The sequence below is a fragment of the Hyperoodon ampullatus genome, assembly GCF_949752795.1.
Source record: "Hyperoodon ampullatus genome assembly, chromosome: 3".
Classification (NCBI taxonomy): domain Eukaryota; kingdom Metazoa; phylum Chordata; class Mammalia; order Artiodactyla; family Ziphiidae; genus Hyperoodon; species Hyperoodon ampullatus.
In genome coordinates this window covers 83,935,736-83,953,316 of record NC_136916.1, presented here as the reverse complement: position 1 = coordinate 83,953,316, position 17,581 = coordinate 83,935,736, and the positions used below count along the sequence as shown (strand labels likewise).

Genomic DNA, 17,581 nt, shown 5'->3' with positions numbered 1-17,581 from the left:
CACCTAAGCTGAGACCTGAATTATTGAAGGAGTCTGTCATGCCAAGTTTAAGAGGAAGAGCATCCCAGGCAAAGGGAGTAGCACCTATAAGGGCTGTCACTTACCTGCACCCCAGTGGAATAAGTGTCTAGGGTTTCCTGGATTTCAACCAAATAATAAATTCCTTAATTTCACTTGATTAGGGCTAATTTAAACACCATCATGCGAGGCTACCTATACATTCTCCATGGATGATGTGAGTATCTCCCAAATACCCATCATCTGCTCACCAAACCTCTCCTGGGACCGAGGCAGCCGTGTTTCACACACATCATGTTCCTTGCTGTCTTCGTATTAGTCAGTCTCTGCACTACTTTCATTGATCTCGTTGCTTCTCTCTAGACACCCTCCAATTTCTCTGTACCTGAGTACATCTGAGGTAATGAAGCGGTCAACGAGAGTGCTGTTTTCCAACCATGGCATCAGTAGACTAACCATTTTTTTAAGAAAGCTTTTTCCCCCTCCTCTAAACAATAACATAATACTGCACTGCAAACCAATATCTAATTTTCTGTCTGCTATCGCCTCTGGGTTTCTCTCCATCATTAAAGCTTTCAGAGCTTCTTGGTCATGAAATAGCTACATTTTCCATTCTATTCCTCTGGATGAGGAAGTGCTTTGAATGTTTCCGAGCTTCACCATACTTTGTAAGCCTGTGTCCCCCATATCTTGAATCTCTCCCCGCCTTTGTGAAACTCCCCCCGTATTGCTGATGCCTAGAATCCCCCAACTCTGGCTCGTGTGCTTTAGCCAGCTCCTCTGCCCCCTGCCCTCTGCATTATTGACTATTTCTCTGATCTGCGTTAAAAAAAAAAACAACAACAATTAAAAGAGTAATACAGGGAAAAGATGGTGATCCCAGAGGTACAGGTCTATGACAAGAAGAGAGTGGAGAAAATACCAAGTGAAGCACAGGCATGAAAGGGGCTGTGAGCCCAGAAGCAGGCTTTTAGAAGCAGTTCCTCAGCAGGACAATAAAGACCTCAACTGCTCAATTAAGCAAATTTACAATGAGCTCCCAGCCTCCAATTACTGTTGGGAATGGAAGCAGGATGTGAGCAGAGGCAGAATCTGCACTTGGTGGCCAGGTTTCTCCTGCCTGAAAAGCTTCCCAGCACCCGGGCTGAGTGCTGTGAGCACAGATGCCCTTGCAGCTGTGCTGGAGTTAGAGCTGCCCATCCATTCTCTCCCCTCTCCTGCCAGAGAAGATGCGTAAGTCACAGGATGGCCAAATGGGGAACCTTGGATCTAGTGATGTCATTTCAGTAGCTATTGCAAATTATGCTGCTTCTACTGCTGCTGCTGCTGCTGCTGCTGCAGCAACTGATGGAGATGACAATGAAAATGAAGGAGAAGAGGAGGAAGAAGGAGAAAATAAAGGAGGAGGAGGAAGAGGACGAGGGAATGAGATTTGTCTTGAATGCTTACTATGGCTTAGGGCTGGCATAGCAGTTTATGCAGACTTTCTGATTTCAACATTTCAAAGGATTTGAAACTGATGGTCTTCCTCAACAGTCCGTATTTCTGTCCACTGGACCAGAGGTTCTCTAAGTTAACTGTGATCAAAGCCACCTACATGGCTGCAAGGGCCCCATCCTCAGAGTTTCTGATTCAGTAGGTCTGGGAAGATCCTGAGAAGTTGTGTTTCTAACAAATTCCTAAGTGATGTTGATACTGCTGGTCTGGGTCACACTTTGAAAACCACTGTCCTTTACTGTTTTTATCGGTGCTTGTGGTGTAATTGCAAGCCTACTGGGCATGAGAGTGACTGAGAAAGAACTGTTTTTGAGTCCTTCCCACAGACTTCGCCCATCATATTGTTCTTTGCCTTCCTGCTGAGGCCACTGCTTGCCATGATTCTCTCTCAATAACTCCACCTCTTTGTTTCCTGGGTCCCACAGCCTTGCACAGATCCTCTGAGCATCCTTTAAACGTTCAGAGGATCAGATTGTCTATAATGCATAATAATCCCACACCAAGTAAAACATTACACTGTTACCATCATCAGCAATATTACCAATGGCAATCATAGACAGACCTGGCTTCCAAAATGCTGGCAGTTTTGACTGAGTTGCCTGGCTTGGACTTGGCTCACTACCTCCTAAGCTTGAAGCTTAGAGCATTATCTCTGATCAGTCATCTACCTTACCATTCTTCATCCTCCATGCTCAGTTCTCTCTTTTTCCAATACTCATACTTTTCAGTAAGCACTTAAAACTATTTGACCAGTGCCAGCGATAAAATAGCCTCAAGGAATTTATTTTCCTTGGAGAGTGTTTCCTGCTGTTGGTTCAGGAGACCTGACTGGTATTATTTGAGTACATGGAAGGGGAAATAACATTCTTTTTTGCGGGGAGGAGGGGGCTAAGTAACATATTTATTTTCCTCTTTTAATAATAACATTTATTTATTTATTTTTAACATCTTTATTGGAGTATAATTGCTTTATGATGGTGTTAGTTTCTGCTTTATAACAAAGTGAATACATATACATCTATGCCCATATCTCTTCCCTCTTGCGTCTCCCTCCCTCCCACCCTCCCTATCCCACCCCTCTAGGTGGTCACAAAAGACCGAGCTGATCTCCCTGTGCTATATGGCTTCTTCCCACTAGCTATCGGTTTTACATTTGGTAGTGTATGTATGTACATGACACTCTTACTTTGTCCCAGCTTACCCTTCCCCCTCCCCATACCCTCAAGTCCATTCTCTAGTAGGTCTGCGTCTTTATTCCCGTCCTGCCCCTAGGTTCTTCATGACCATTTTTTTTTTTTTTTTTTTTTAGATTCCGTATATATGTGTTAGCATACGGTATTTGTTTTTCTCTTTCTCACTTACTTCACTCTGTATGACAGATTCTAGGTGCATCCACCTCACTACAAATAACTCAATTTCGTTTCTTTTTATGGCTGATTAATATTCCATTGTATATATGAGCCACATCTTCTTTAGCCATTCATCGGTCGGTGGACACTCAGGTTGCTTCCATGTCCTGGCTATTGTAAATAAAGCTGCAATGAACATTGTGATACATGATTCTCTTTGAATTATGGTTTTATCAGGGTATATGCCCAGGAGTGGGATTGCTGGGTCGTATGGTAGTTCTATTTTTAGTTTTATTTATTTATTTATTTATTTATTTATTTATTTATTATTAGTTTCTGCTTTATAACAAAGTGAATCAGTCATACATACACATCTGTTCCCACATCCCTTCCCTATTGCGTCTCCCTCCCTCCCACCCTCCCTATCCCACCCCTCCAGGCGGTCACAAAGCAGCGAGCTGATCTCCCCGTGCTCTGCGGCTGCTTCCCACTATCTATCTACCTTACGTTTGGTAGTGTATATATGTCCATGCCTCTCTTTCGCTTTGTCACAGCTTACCCTTCCCCCTCCCCATATCCTCAAGTCCGTTCTCAAGTAGGTCTGTGTCTTTATTCCCGTTTTACCCCTAGGTTCTTCATGACATTTTTTTTTTTTAATTCCATATATATGTGTTAGCATATGGTATTTGTCTTTCTCTTTCTGACTTACTTCACTCTGTATGACAGACTCTAGGTCTATCCACCTCATTACAAATAGCTCAGTTTTGTTCCTTTTTATGGCTGAGTAATATTCCATTGTATATATGTGCCGCATCTTCTTTATCCATTCATCCGATGATGGACACTTAGGTTGTTTCCAGCTCCGGGCTATTGTGAATAGAGCTGCAATGAACATTTTGGTACATGTCTCTTTTTTTTTTTTTTTTGCTTTTTTTTTTTTTTTTTTTTTGCTTTATAACAAATTTAATCAGTTATACATATACATATGTTCCCATATCCCCTCCCTTTTGCGTCTCCCTCCCACCCTCCCTATCCCACCCCTCCAGGCGGTCACAAAGCACCGAGCTGATCTCCCTGTGCTATGCGGCTGCTTCCCACTAGCTATCTACCTTACGTTTGGTAGTGTATATATGTCCATGCCGCTCTTTCACTTTGTCACAGCTTACCCTTCCCCCTCCCCATATCCTCAAGTCCATTCTCTAGTAGGTCTGTGTCTTTATTCCTGTCTTACCCCTATGTTCTTCATGACATTTTTTTTTCTTAAATTCCATATATATGTGTCAGCATACAGTATTTGTCTTTCTCTTTCTGACTTACTTCACTCTGTATGACAGACTCTAGGTCCATCCACCTCATTACAAATAGCTCAATTTCATTTCTTTTTATGGCTGAGTAATATTCCATTGTATATATGTGCCACATCTTCTTTACCCATTCATCCGATGATGGACACTTAGGTTGTTTCCATCTCTGGGCTATTGTAAATAGGGCTGCTATGAACATTTTGGTACATGTCTCTTTTTGAATTATGGTTTTCTCAGGGTATATGCCCAGTAGTGGGATTGCTGGGTCATATGGTAGTTCTATTTGTAGTTTTTTAAGGAACCTCCATACCGTTCTCCATAGTGGCTGTACCAATTCACATTCCCACCAGCAGTGCAAGAGTGTTCCCTTTTTCCCACACCCTCTCCAGCATTTATTGTTTCTAGATTTTTTGATGATGGCCATTCTGACTGGTGTGAGATGACATCTCATTGTAGTTTTGATTTGCATTTCTCTAATGAGTAAAGATGTTGAGCATCCTTTCATGTGTTTGTTGGCAGTCTGTATATCTTCTGTGGAGAAATGTCTATTTAGGTCTTCTGCCCATTTTTGGATTGGGTTGTTTGTTTTTTTGTTATTGAGTTGCATGAGCTGCTTATAAATTTTGGAGATTAATCCTTTGTCAGTTGCTTCATTGGCAAATATTTTCTCCCATTCTGAGGGTTGTCTTTTGGTCTTGTTTATGGTTTCCTTTGCTGTGCAAAAGCTTTTAAGTTTCATTAGGTCCCATGTGTTTATTTTTGTCTTTATTTCCATTTCTCTAGGAGGTGGGTCCAAAAGGATCTTGCTGTGATTTATGTCATAGAGTGTTCTGCCTATGTTTTCCTCTAAGAGTTTGATAGTGTCTGGCCTTACATTTAGGTCTTTAATCCATTTTGAGCTTATTTTTGTGTATGGTGTTAGGGAGTGATCTAATCTCATACTTTTACATGTCCCTGTCCAGTTTTCCCAGCACCACTTATTGAAGAGGCTGTCCTTTCTCCACTGTACATTCCTGCCTCCTTTATCAAAGATAAGTTGGCCATATGTGCGTGGGTTTATCTCTGGGCTTTCTATCCTGATCCACTGATCTATCTTTCTGTTTTTATGCCAGTACCACACTGTCTTAATTACTGTAGCTTTGTAGTATAGGCTGAAGTCAGGGAGCCTGATTCCTCCAGCTCCATTTTTCGTTCTTAAGATTGCTTTGGCTATTCGGGGTCTTTTGTTTTTCCAAACAAATTTTGAAATTTTTTGTTCTAGTTCTGTGAAAAATGCCAGTGGTAGTTTGATAGGGATTGCATTGAATCTGTAGATTGCTTTGGGTAGTAGAGTCATTTTCACAATATTGATTCTTCCAATCCAGGAGCATGGTATATCTCTCCATCTATTTGTATCCTCTTTAATTTCTTTCATCAGTGTCTTATACTTTTCTGCATACAGGTCTTTTGTCTCCTTAGGTAGGTTTATTCCTAGATATTTTATTCTTTTTGTTGCAATGGTAAATGGGAGTGTTTTCTTGATTTCATTTTCAGATTTTTCATCATTAGTGTACAGGAATACCAGAGATTTCTGTGCATTGATTTTGTATCCTGCTACTTTACCAAATTCATTGATTAGCTCTAGTAGTTTTTCGGTAGCATCTTTAGGATTCTCTATGTATAGTATCATGTCATCTGCAAACAGTGACAGCTTTACTTCTTCTTTTCCAATTTGGATTCCTTTTATTTCCTTTTCTTCTCTGATTGCTGTGGCTAAAACTTCCAAAACTAGGTTGAATAAGAGTGGTGAGAGTGGGCAGCCTTGTCTTGTTCCTGATCTTAGTGGAAATGGTTTCAGTTTTTCACCATTGAGGACAATGTTGGCTGTGGGTTTGTCATATATGGCCTTTATTATGTTGAGGAAAGTTCCCTCTATGCCTACTTTCTGCAGGGTTTTTATCATAAATGGGTGTTGAATTTTGTCGAAAGCTTTCTCTGCATCTATTGAGATGATCATATGGTTTTTCTCCTTCAACTTGTTAATATGGTGTATCACATTGATTGATTTGCGTATATTGAAGAATCCTTGCATTCCTGGAATAAACCCCACTTGATCATGGTGTATGATCCTTTTAATGTGCTGTTGGATTCTGTTTGCTAGTATTTTGTTGAGGATTTTTGCATCTATGTTCATCAGTGATATTGGCCTGTAGTTTTCTTTCTTTGTGACATCCTTGCCTGGTTTTGGTATCAAGGTGATGGTGGCCTCGTAGAATGAGTTTGGGAGTGTTCCTTCCTCTGATATTGTTTGGAAGAGTTTGAGAAGGATGGGTGTTAGCTCTTCTCTAAATGTTTGATAGAATTCGCCTGTGAAGCCATCTGGTCCTGGGCTTTTGTTTGATGGAAGATTTTTAATCCCAGTTTCAATTTCAGTGCTTGTGATTGGTCTATTCATATTTTCTATTTCTTCCTGAGTCAGTCTTGGTAGGTTGTGCATTTCTAAGAATTTGTCCATTTCTTCCAGGTTGTCCATTTTATTGGCATAGAGTTGCTTGTAGTAATCTCTCATGATCTTTTGTATTTCTGCAGTGTCAGTTGTTCCTTCTCCTTTTTCATTTCTAATTCTATTGATTTGAGTCTTCTCCCTTCTTTTCTTGATGAGTCTGGCTAATGGTTTGTCAATTTTGTTTATCTTCTCAAAGAACCAGCTTTTAGTTTGGTTGATCTTTGCTATTGTTTCCTTCATTTCTTTTTCATTTATTTCTGATCTGATCTTTATGATTTCTTTCCTTCTGCTAAGTTTGGGGGTTTTTTGTTCTTCTTTCTCTAATTGCTTTAGGTGCAGGGTCAGGTTGTTTACTCGAAATGTTTCCTGTTTCTTAAGGTGGGATTGTATTGCTATAAACTTCCCCCTTAGAACTGCTTTTGCTGCGTCCCATAGGTTTTGGGTTGTCGTGTCTCCATTGTCATTTGTTTCTAGGTATTTTTTAATTTCCTCTTTGATTTCTTCAGTGATCACTTCGTTATTGAGTAGTGTATTGTTTAGCCTCCATGTGTTTGTATTTTTTACAGATCTTTTCCTGTAATTGATGTCTAGTCTCATAGCATTGTGGTCGGAAAAGATACTTGATACAATTTCAATTTTCTTAAATTTACCAAGGCTTGATTTGTGACCCAAGATATGATCTATCCTGGAGAATGTTCCATGAGCACTTGAGAAAAATGTGTATTCTGTTGTTTTTGGATGGAATGTCCTATAAATATCAAGTAAGTCCATCTTGTTTAATGTATCATTTAAAGCTTGTGTTTCCTTATTTATTTTCATTTTGGATGATCTGTCCATTGGTGAAAGTGGGCTGTTAAAGTCCCCTACTATGATTGTGTTACTGTCGATTTCCCCTTTTATGGCTGTTAGTATTTGCCTTATGTATTGAGGTGCTCCTATGTTGGGTGCATAAATATTTACAATTGTTATATCTTCTTCTTGGATCGATCCCTTTATCGTTATGTAGTGTCCTTCTTTGTCTCTTCTAAGAGTCTTTATTTTAAAGTCTATTTTGTCTGATATAAGAATTGCTACTCCAGCTTTCTTTTGATTTCCATTTGCATGGAATATCTTTTTCCATCCCCTTACTTTCAATCTGTATGTGTCTCTAGGTCTGAAGTGGGTCTCTTGTAGACAGCATATATATGGGTCTTGTTTTTGTATCCATTCAGCCACTCTGTGTCTTTTGGTGGGAGCATTTAGTCCATTTACATTTAAGGTAATTATTGATATGTATGTTTCTATTCCCATTTCCTTAATTGCTTTGGGTTCGTTATTGTAGGTATATTCCTTCTGTTGTGTTTCTTGCCTAGAGAAGTTCCTTTAGCATTTGTTGTAAAGCTGGTTTGGTGGTGCTGAACTCTCTCAGCTTTTGCTTGTCTGTAAACGTTTTAATTTCTCCATCAAATCTGAATGAGATCCTTGCTGGGTAGAGTAATCTTGGTTGCAGGTTTCTCTCCTTCATCACTTTAATTATGTCCTGCCACTCCCTTCTGGCTTGTAGAGTTTCTGCTGAGAGATCAGCTGTTAACCTGATGGGGATTCCCTTGTGTGTTATTTGTTGTTTTTCCCTTGATGCTTTTAATATGATTTCTTTGTGTTTAATTTTTGACAGTTTGATTAATATGTGTCTTGGCGTATTTCTCCTTGGATTTATTCTGTATGGGACTCTCTGTGCCTCCTGGACTTGATTAACTATTTCCTTTCCCATATTAGGGAAGTTTTCAACTATAATCTCTTCAAGTATTTTCTCAGCCCCTTTCTTTTTCTCTTCTTCTTCTGGAACCCCTATAATTCGAATGTTGGTGCGTTTAATGTTGTCTCAGAGGTCTCTGAGACTGTCCTCTATTCTTTTCATTCTTTTTTCTTTATTTTTCTCTGCATCAGTTATTTCCACTATTTTATCTTCCAGGTCACTTATCTGTTCTTCTGCCTCAGTTATTCTGCTATTGATCCCATCTAGAGTATTTTTCATTTCATTTATTGTGTTTTTAATCGATGCTTGATTCATCTTTAGTTCTTCTAGGTCCTTGTTAACTGTTTCTTGCATTTTGTCTATCCTATTTCCAAGATTTTGGATCATGTTTACTATCATTATTCTGAATTCTTTTTCAGGTAGACTGCCTATTACCTCTTCATTTGTTAGGTCTGGTAGGTTTTTATCTTGCTCCTTCACCTGCTGTGTGTTTTTCTGCTTTCTCATTTTGCTTATGTTACTGTGTTTGGGGTCTCCTTTTTGCAGGCTGCAGATTCGTAGTTCCCGTTGTTTTTGGTATCTGTCCCCCGTGGCTAAGGTTGTTTCAGTAGGTTGTGTAGGCTTCCTGGTGGGGGGGACTAATGCCTGTGTTCTGGTGGTTGAGGCTCGATCTTGTCTTTCTGGTGGGCAGGTCCACGTCTGGTGGTGTGTTTTGGGGTGCCTGTGGCCTTATTATGTTTTTAGGTAGCCTCTCTGCTAATGGGTGGGGTTGTGTTCCTGCCTTGCTAGTTGCTTGGCATAGGGTGACCAGCACTGTAGCTTGCTGGTCGTTGACTGAAGCTGGGTGCTGCTGTTGAGATGGAGATCCCTGGGAGATTTTCGCTGCTTGATATTATGTGGAGCTGGGAGGTCTCTTGTGGACCCGTGTCCTGAGGTTGGCTCTCCCACTTCAGAGGCACAGCACTGACTCCTGGCTGCAGCACCAAGAGCCTTTCATCCACCCGGCTCAGAATAACAGTGAGAAAAAGTAGAAAGAAAGAATTAGTAGAAGAAAGAAAGAGAGAGGGAAAGAAAGGAAGAAGGGAAGAAAGGAGGAAGAAAGAAAGGAGGGAGGGAGGGAGGAAGGATGGAAAGGAAGAAGGAAAGAAAGGAGGGAGGGAGGGAGGAATGAAAGCAAAAGGAAGAGTGAATGGAAGAAGGGAGGGAGGGAGGGAGGAAGGAAAGAAAAAGAAAGTGGAAAGAAGAAGGGTGGGAGGGAGGGAGGGAGGAAAGAAAAAGAAAGAAGGAAAGGAGGAGCGGAGGGAGGGAGGGAGGAAGGGAAGGTAGGAAAAAAAGAGCAGGTAAAGTAAAATAGAATAAAGTATGAAATATAGTAGCGTTATTAAAATTAAAAAGTAATTATTGAAAAAAAAAACACGGACCGATAGAACCCTGGGACATATGGTGGAGCAAAGCTATACAGAGAGAATCTTACACAGAAGATTACACATACACATTCACAAAAAGAGAGCAGGGGGAAAAATCAAAAATCTTGCTCTCCAAGTCCACCTCCTCGATTTGGGATAATTCGTTGTAAAAAGAGGAAAAGGGCGAGAAGTCTGAAATCTTGCTAAGTCCACCTCCTTAATTTGGGATAATTCGTTGTAAAAGGGGGGGAAAGTCTTAAATCTTGTCCTCAAAGTCCACTTCCTCAATTTGGGATGATTCGCTGTCCATTCATACACTCCACAGACGCAGGGCACATCAAATGGACCGTGGAGCTTTAATCCACTGCCTCCGAGGCTGCCCAGAGAGATTTCCCTGTCTCTGCTCTCACAACTCCCGGGTCTCAGCCTTGGACCTGGCCCCGCCTCTGCGCGTAGGTCGCCGGAGGGCGTCCGTTCTTCGCTCAGACAGGACGGGTTTAAAGGAGCCGCTGATTCGGGGGCTCTGGCTCACTCAGGCAGAGGGGAGGGAGGGGAATGCCCTCTCCTCGCGCACCAGGCAACAAAAGGGAAAAAAGTCTCTTGCCTCTCCGGTAGCTCCAGACCCTTTCCCCGGACTCCCTCCGGGCTAGCACTAACCCCTTCAGGCTCTCTTCCTGCCGCCAGCCCCAGTCCTCTCCCTGCGCTCCGACTGAAAGCCGATACCGGAGCCTCAGCTCCCAGCCCCGCCCGCCCCGGCGGCGAGCAGACAAGCCTCTCGGGCTGGTGTGTGCCTGAGGGCACCGATCCTCTGTGCCAAAATCTCTCCGCTTTGCCCTCCGCACCCCTGTTGCTGTGCTCTCCTCCGCTACTCCGAAGCTTTCCCCCTCCGCCACCTGCAGTCTCCGCCCGCGAAGGGGCTTGTAGTGTGTAGAAACCTTCCCTCCTTCACGGCTCCCTCCCACTGGTGCAGGTCCCGTCCATATCCTATTGTCTCTGTTTATTCTTTTTTTCTTTTGACCTACCCAGGTATGTGGGGAGTTTCTTGCCTTTTGGGGGGTCTGAGGTCTTCTGTCAGCGTTCAGTAGGTGTTCTGTTGGAGTTGTTCCACGTGTAGATGAATTTCTGATGTATCTGTGGGGAGGAAGGTGATCTCCGCGTCTTACTCTTCCGCCATCTTCCTCCGGCTCTCTATTTTTAGTTTTTTGTGGATTTTTTTTTTTTTTTTTTTTTTTTTTTGCGGTATGCAGACCCGTCACCCCTGCGGCCTCTCCTGCCGCGGAGCACAGGCTCCGGACACGCAGGCTCAGCAGCCATGGCCCACAGGCCCAGCCTCTCCGCGGCATGTGGAATTCTCCCGGACCGGGGCAAAACCCGTGTCCCCTGCATCGGCAGGCGGACTCTCAACCACTGCGCCACCAGGGTAGCCCTGTTTGTAGATTTTTTGATGATGGCCGTTGTGACAGGAGTGAGGTGATATCTCATTGTAGTTTTGATTTGCATTTCTCTAATGATTAATGACGTTGAGCATTCTTTCATGTGTTTGTTGGCAATCTGTATATCTTCTTTGGAGAAACGTCTACTTAAGTCTCCTGCCCAATTTTGGATGGGTTGTTTGTTTTTTTTGATATTGAGCTTCATGAGCTGCTTGTCAATTTTGGAGATTGATCATTTGTCAGTTGCTTCATTTGCAAATATTTTCTCCCATTCTGAGGGCTGTCTTTTCTTCTTGCTTATGGTTTCCTTTGGTGTGCAAAAGCTTTGAAGTTTCATTAGGTCCCATTTGTTTATTTTTGTTTTTATTTCCATTTCTCTAGGAGCTGGGTCCAAAAGGATCTTGCTGTGATTTATGTCATAGAGTGTTCTGCCTATGTTTTCCTCTAAGAGTTTTACAGTGTCTGGCCTTACGTTGAGGTCTTTAATCCATTTTGAGTCTATTTTTGTGTATGGTGTTAGGGAGTGTTTTAATTTCATTCTTTCACACATAGATGTCCTGTTTTCCTAGCATTACTTATTGCAGAGGCTGTCTTTTCCGCATTGTATATTCTGGCCTCCTTTATCAAAAATAAGGTGACCATATGTGCATGGGTTTATCTCTGGGCTTTCATCCTGTTCCATTGATTTATATTTCTGTTTTTCTGCCAGTACCATAGTATCTTGATACCTGTAGCTTTGTAGTATAGTGTGAAGTCAGGGAGCCTGATTCCTCCAGATCCGTTTTTCTTTCCCAAGATTACTTTGGCTATTTGGGGTTTTTTGTGTTTCCATACAAATTGTGGAATTTTTTGTTCTAGTTCTGTGAAAACTGCCAGTGGTAGTTTGATAGGGATTGCACTGAATCTGTAGATTGCTTTGGATAGTATAGTCATTTTCACAATGTTGATTCTTCCAGTCCAAGAATATGGTATATCTCTCCATCTGTTTGTATCATCTTTAATTTCTTTCATCAGTGTCTTATAGCTTTCTGCATACAGGTCTTTTGTCTCCTTAGGTAGGTGTATTCCTAGGTGTTTTATTCTTTTTGTTGCAATGGTAAATGGGAGTGTTTTCTTAATTTCTCTTTCAGGTTTTTCATCATTAGTGTATAGGAATGCCAGAGATTTCTGTGCATTAATTTTGTATCCTGCTACTTTACCACATTCATTGATTAGCTCTAGTAGTTCTCTGGTAGCATCTTTAGGACTCTCTATGTAGAGTATCATGTCATCTGCAAACAGTGACAGCTTTACTTCTTCTTTTCCGATTTGGATTCCTTTTCTTTGCTTTTCTTCTCTGATTGCTGTGGCTAACACTTCCAAAACTATGCTGAATAAGAGTGGTGAGAGTGGGCAACCTTGTCTTGTTTCTGATCTTAGAGGAAATGGTTTCAGTTTTTCACCATTGAGGACGATGTTGGCTGTGGGTTTGTCATATATGGCCTTTATTATGTTGAGGTAAGTTCCCTCTATGCCTACTTTCTGGAGGGTTTTTATCATAAATGGATGTTGAATTTTGTCAAAAGCTTTTTCTGCATGTATAGAGGTGACCATGTGGTTTTTATTCTTCAATTTATTAATATGGTGTATCACATTGATTTATTTGTGTATATTGAAGAATCTTTGCATTAGTGGGATAAACCCCACTTGATCATGGTGTATGATCCTTTTAATGTGCTGTTGGATTCTGTTTGCTAGTATTTTGTTGAGGATTTTTGCATCTATGTTCATCAGTGATATTGGCCTGTAGTTTTATTTCCTTGTGACATCTTTGTCTGGTTTTGGTATCAGAGTGATGGTAGCCTCGTAGAATGAGTTTGGGAGTGTTGCTCCCTCTGCTATATTTTGGAAGAGCTTGAGAAGCATAGGTGTTAACTCTTCTCTAAATGTTTGATAAAATTTGCCTGTGAAGCCATCTGGTCCTGGGCTTTTGTTTGTGGAAGATTTTTAATCACAGTTTCAATTTCAGTGCTTGTCATTGGTCTGTTTATATTTTCTATTTCTTCCTGGTTCAGTCTTGGAAGGTTGTGCATTTCTAAGAATTGGTCCATTTCTTCCAGGTTGTCCATTTTATCGGCATAGAGTTGCTTGTAGTAATCTCTCATGATTCTTTGTATTTCTGCAGTGTCAGTTGTTACTTCTCCTTTTTCATTTCTAATTTTATTGATTTGAGTCTTCTCCCTTTTTTTCTTGATGAGTCTGGCTAATGGTTTATCAATTTTGTTTACCTTCTCAAAGAACCAGCTTTTTGTTTTATTGACCTTTGCTATTGTTTCCTTCATTTCTTTTTCTGATCTGATCTTTTTGATTTCTTTCCTTCTGCTAACTCTGGGGGTTTTTTGTTCTTCTTTCTCTAATTGCTTTAGGTGTTAGGTTAGGTGGTTTATTTGAGATGTTTCTTGTTTCTTAAGGTAGTATTGTATTGCTCTAAACTTCCCTCTTAGAACTGCTTTTGCTTCATCCCATGGGTTTTGGGTTGTCGTGTTTTCATTGTCATTTGTTTCTAGGTTTTTTTTTGATTTCCTCTTTGATTGTTTCAGTGATCTCTTGGTTATTAAGTAGTGTATTGTTTAGCCTGCATGTGTTTGTACTTTGTACAGACTTTTTCCTGTAATTGATATCTACCCTCATACCGTTGTGGTCAGAAAAGGTACTTGATACGATTTTAATTTCCTTAGATTTACCAAGACTTGATTTGTGACCCAAGATATGATCTATCCTGGAGAATGTTCCATGAGCACTTGAGAAGAAAGTGTATTCTGTTGTTTTTGGATGGAATGTCCTATAAATATCAATTACGTCCGTCTTGTTTTATGTATCATTTAAAGCCTGTGTTTCCTTATTTATTTTCATTTTGGATGATCTGTCCATTGGTGATAGTGGGGTGCTAAAGTCCCCTACTGTGATTGTGTTACTGTCCATTTCCCCTTTTATGGCTGTTAGTATTTGCCTTATGTATTTAGGTGCTCCTATGTTGGGTGCAGAAATATTTACAATTTTTATGTCTTCTTTTTGGATTGATCCCTTGATCATTATGTAGTGTCCTTCTTTGTCTCTTGTAATAGTCTTTGTTTTAAAGTCTGTTTAGTCTTATATGAGAATTGCTACTCCAGCTTTCTTTTGATTTTCTTTTACATGGAATATCTTTTTCCATCCCCTCACTTTCCGTCTGTATGTGACCCTAGGTCTGAAGTGGGTCTCTTGTAGGCAGCATATATATGGGTCTTGTTTTTGTATCCATTCAGCCATTCTATGTCTTTTGGTTGAGCATTTAATCCGTTTACATTTTAGGTAGTTATCTATATGTATGTTCCTATCACCATTTTCTTGGGGTTGTTTTTGTAGGTCTTTTCCTTTTCTTGTGTTTCTTGCCTCGAGAAGTTTCTTTAGCATTTGCTGTAATGCTGGTTTGGTGCTGCTGAATTCTCTTAGCTTTTGCTTGTCTGTAAAGGTTTTAATTTCTCCTTTGAATCTGAATGACATCCTTGCCAGGTAGTGTAATCACGGTTGTAGGTTTTTCCCTTTCATCGCTTTAATTATGTTGTGCCACTCCCTTCTGGCTTGCAGAGTTTCTGATGAAAGATCAGCTGTTAACCTTATGAGGATTCCCTTGTATGTTATTTGTTGTTTTTCCCTTGCTGCTTTTAATATTTTTTCCTTGTATTTAATTTTTGAAGGTTTGATTAATATGTGTCTTGGCATGTTTCTCCTTGGACTTAACCTGTATGGGACTCTCTGTGCTTCCTGGACTTGATTAATTATTTCCTTTCCCATATTAGGGAAGTTTTCAACTATAAATCTGTTCAAATATTTTCACAGTCTAGTCCCTTTATTTTCTCTTCTTCTTCTGGGACCCATATAATTCGAATGTTGGTGCCTTTAATGTTGTCCCAGAGGTCTCTGAGACTGTTGTCAATTCTTTTCATTCTTTTTTCTTTATTCTGCTCTGCAGTAGTTATTTCCACTCTTTGATCTTCCAGGTCACTTATCCATACTCCTGCCTCAGTTATTCTACTGTTGATCCCTTCTAGAGAATTTTTAGTTTCATTTATTGTGTTGTTCATGATTGTTTGTTTGCTCTTTAGTTCTTCTAGTTCCTTTTTAAACGTTTCTTATATTTTCTCCATTCTATTGCCACGATGTTGGATTATCTTTACTATCCTTATTCTGAATTCCTTTTCAGGTAGGCTGCCTATTTCCTCTTCATTTGTTAGGTGTGGTGGGTTTTTATCTTGCTCCTTCATCTGCTGTGTGTCTGTCTTCTTATTTTGCTTAACTTACTATGTTTCAGGTTTCCTTTTCACAGGCTGCAGGTTCGTAGTTCCCGTTGTTTTTGGTGTCTGCCCCCAGTGGCTAAGGTTGGTTCAGTCGGTTGTGTAGGCTTCCTGGTGGAGGGGACTAGTGCCTGTGTTCTGGTGGATGAGGCTGTATCTTGATTTTCTGGTGGGCAGGTCTGCGTCCGGTGGTGTGTTTTGGTGTGTCTGCGACCTTATTATGATTTTAGGCCGCCTCTCTGCTAATGTGTGGGGTTGTGGTCCTGTCTTGCTTGTTGTTTGGCATAGGGTGTACAGCACTGTTGCTTGCTGGTCATTGAGTGGAGCTGGGTCTTGGTGTTGAGTTGGAGATCTCTTGGAGATCTTCGCCATTTGATATTATGTGGAGCTGGGAGGTCTTTGGTGAACCAATGTCCTGAACTCGGCTCTCCCACCTCAGAGGCACAGGCCTGATGCCCGGCCAGAACACCAAGACCCTGTCATCCACACGGCTCAGAATAAAAGGGAGAAAAAGAGAAAGAAAGAAAGAAAGAAAGAAAGAAAGAAAGAATAAAATAAAATAAATTAAAAGAAAGTTATTAAAATAAAAAATAAGAAATATTAAAAATAAGAAAAAAAAATTTAAAGTAATAAAACAGAAAGAAGAGAGCAACCAAACCAAAAAACAAATCCACCAATGATAAGAAGCACTAAAAAGTATAGCAAAACACACAAAAACACACACCCACACACACCAAAAAATGGACAGACAGAACCCTAGGACAAATGGTAAAAAGCAAAGGTATACTGACAAATTCACACACAGAAGCATACACATACACACTCAGGAAAATAGAAAAAGTAAAATATATATATATATATATATATATATATATATATATATATATATATATATATATATCTCATTGCTCCCAAAGTCTACTGCCTCAATTTGGGATGATTTGTTGTCTATTCAGGTATTCCAGAGATGCAGGGTACATCAAGTTGATTGTGGATATTTAATCTGCTGATGCTGAGGCTGCTGGAAGAGATTTCCCTTTCTCTTCTTTTTCGCACAGCTCCCAGGCTTCAGCTTTGGATTTGTCCCCGCCTCTGTGTGTAGGTCGCCTGAGGGCATCTTTTCTTCACTCAGACAGGACAGGGTTAAAGGAGCAGCTGATTCGGGGGCTCTGGCTCACTCCGGCCGGGGTGGGAGGGAAGGGTACGGAGTGTGGGGCGAGCCTGCGGCGGCAGAGGCTGGCATGACGTTGCACCAGCCTGAGGCACGCTGTGCGTTCTCTCGGGGAAGTTGTCCCTGGATCACGGGACCCTGGCAGTGGCGGGCTGCACAGGCTCCCGGGAGGGGAGGTGTGGAGAGTGACCTGTGCTCGCACACAGGCTTCTTGGTGGCGGCAATAGCAGCCTTAGCATCTCAAGTCCGTCTCTGGTGTCTGTGCTGTTAGCCGTGGCTCGCGCCCGTCTATGGAGCTCCTTTAAGCAGCGCTCTTAATCCCCTCTCCTTGCGCACCAGGAAACAAAGAGGCAAGAAAAAGTCTCTTGTGTCTTTGGCAGCTCCAGACATTTTCCTTGATTCCCTCCCAGCTAGCTGTGGCACACTAGCCCCCTTCAGGCTGTTCATGCAGCGAACCCCAGTCCTCTCCCTGGGATCTGACCTCCGAAGCCGGAGCTTCAGCTCCCAGCCCCCGCCCACCCCAGCAAAGGAGCAGACAAGCCTCTCAGGCTGGTGAGTGCTGGTCGGCACTGATCCTCTGTGCGGGAATCTCTCCGCTTTGCCCTCCACACCGCTATTGCTGCGCTCTCCTCCGCGGCTCCAAAGCTTCCCCACTCTGCCACCCGCAGTCTCTGCCCGTGAAGGGGTTTCCTAGTGTGTGGAAACCTTACCTCCTTCACAGCTTCCTCCCACTGGTGCAGGTCCTGTCCCTATTCTTCTGTTTTCTTTTTTCTTTTGCCCTACCCAGGTACGTGGGGAGTTTCTTGCCTTTTGGGAGGTCTGAGTTCTTCTGCCAGCGTTCAGTAGGTGTTCTGTAGGAGCTGTTCCACG

General features: G+C 41.5%; 1 protein-coding gene across 1 annotated transcript in view; it reads left to right on the top strand.

The window, feature by feature from the left end:
* The window catches only part of LOC307049548 (cytosolic carboxypeptidase 4-like), a gene marked incomplete at both ends in the record, with an annotated part of 54,798 nt that overhangs the window by 24,983 nt on the left and 12,234 nt on the right, over positions 1-17,581 (top strand).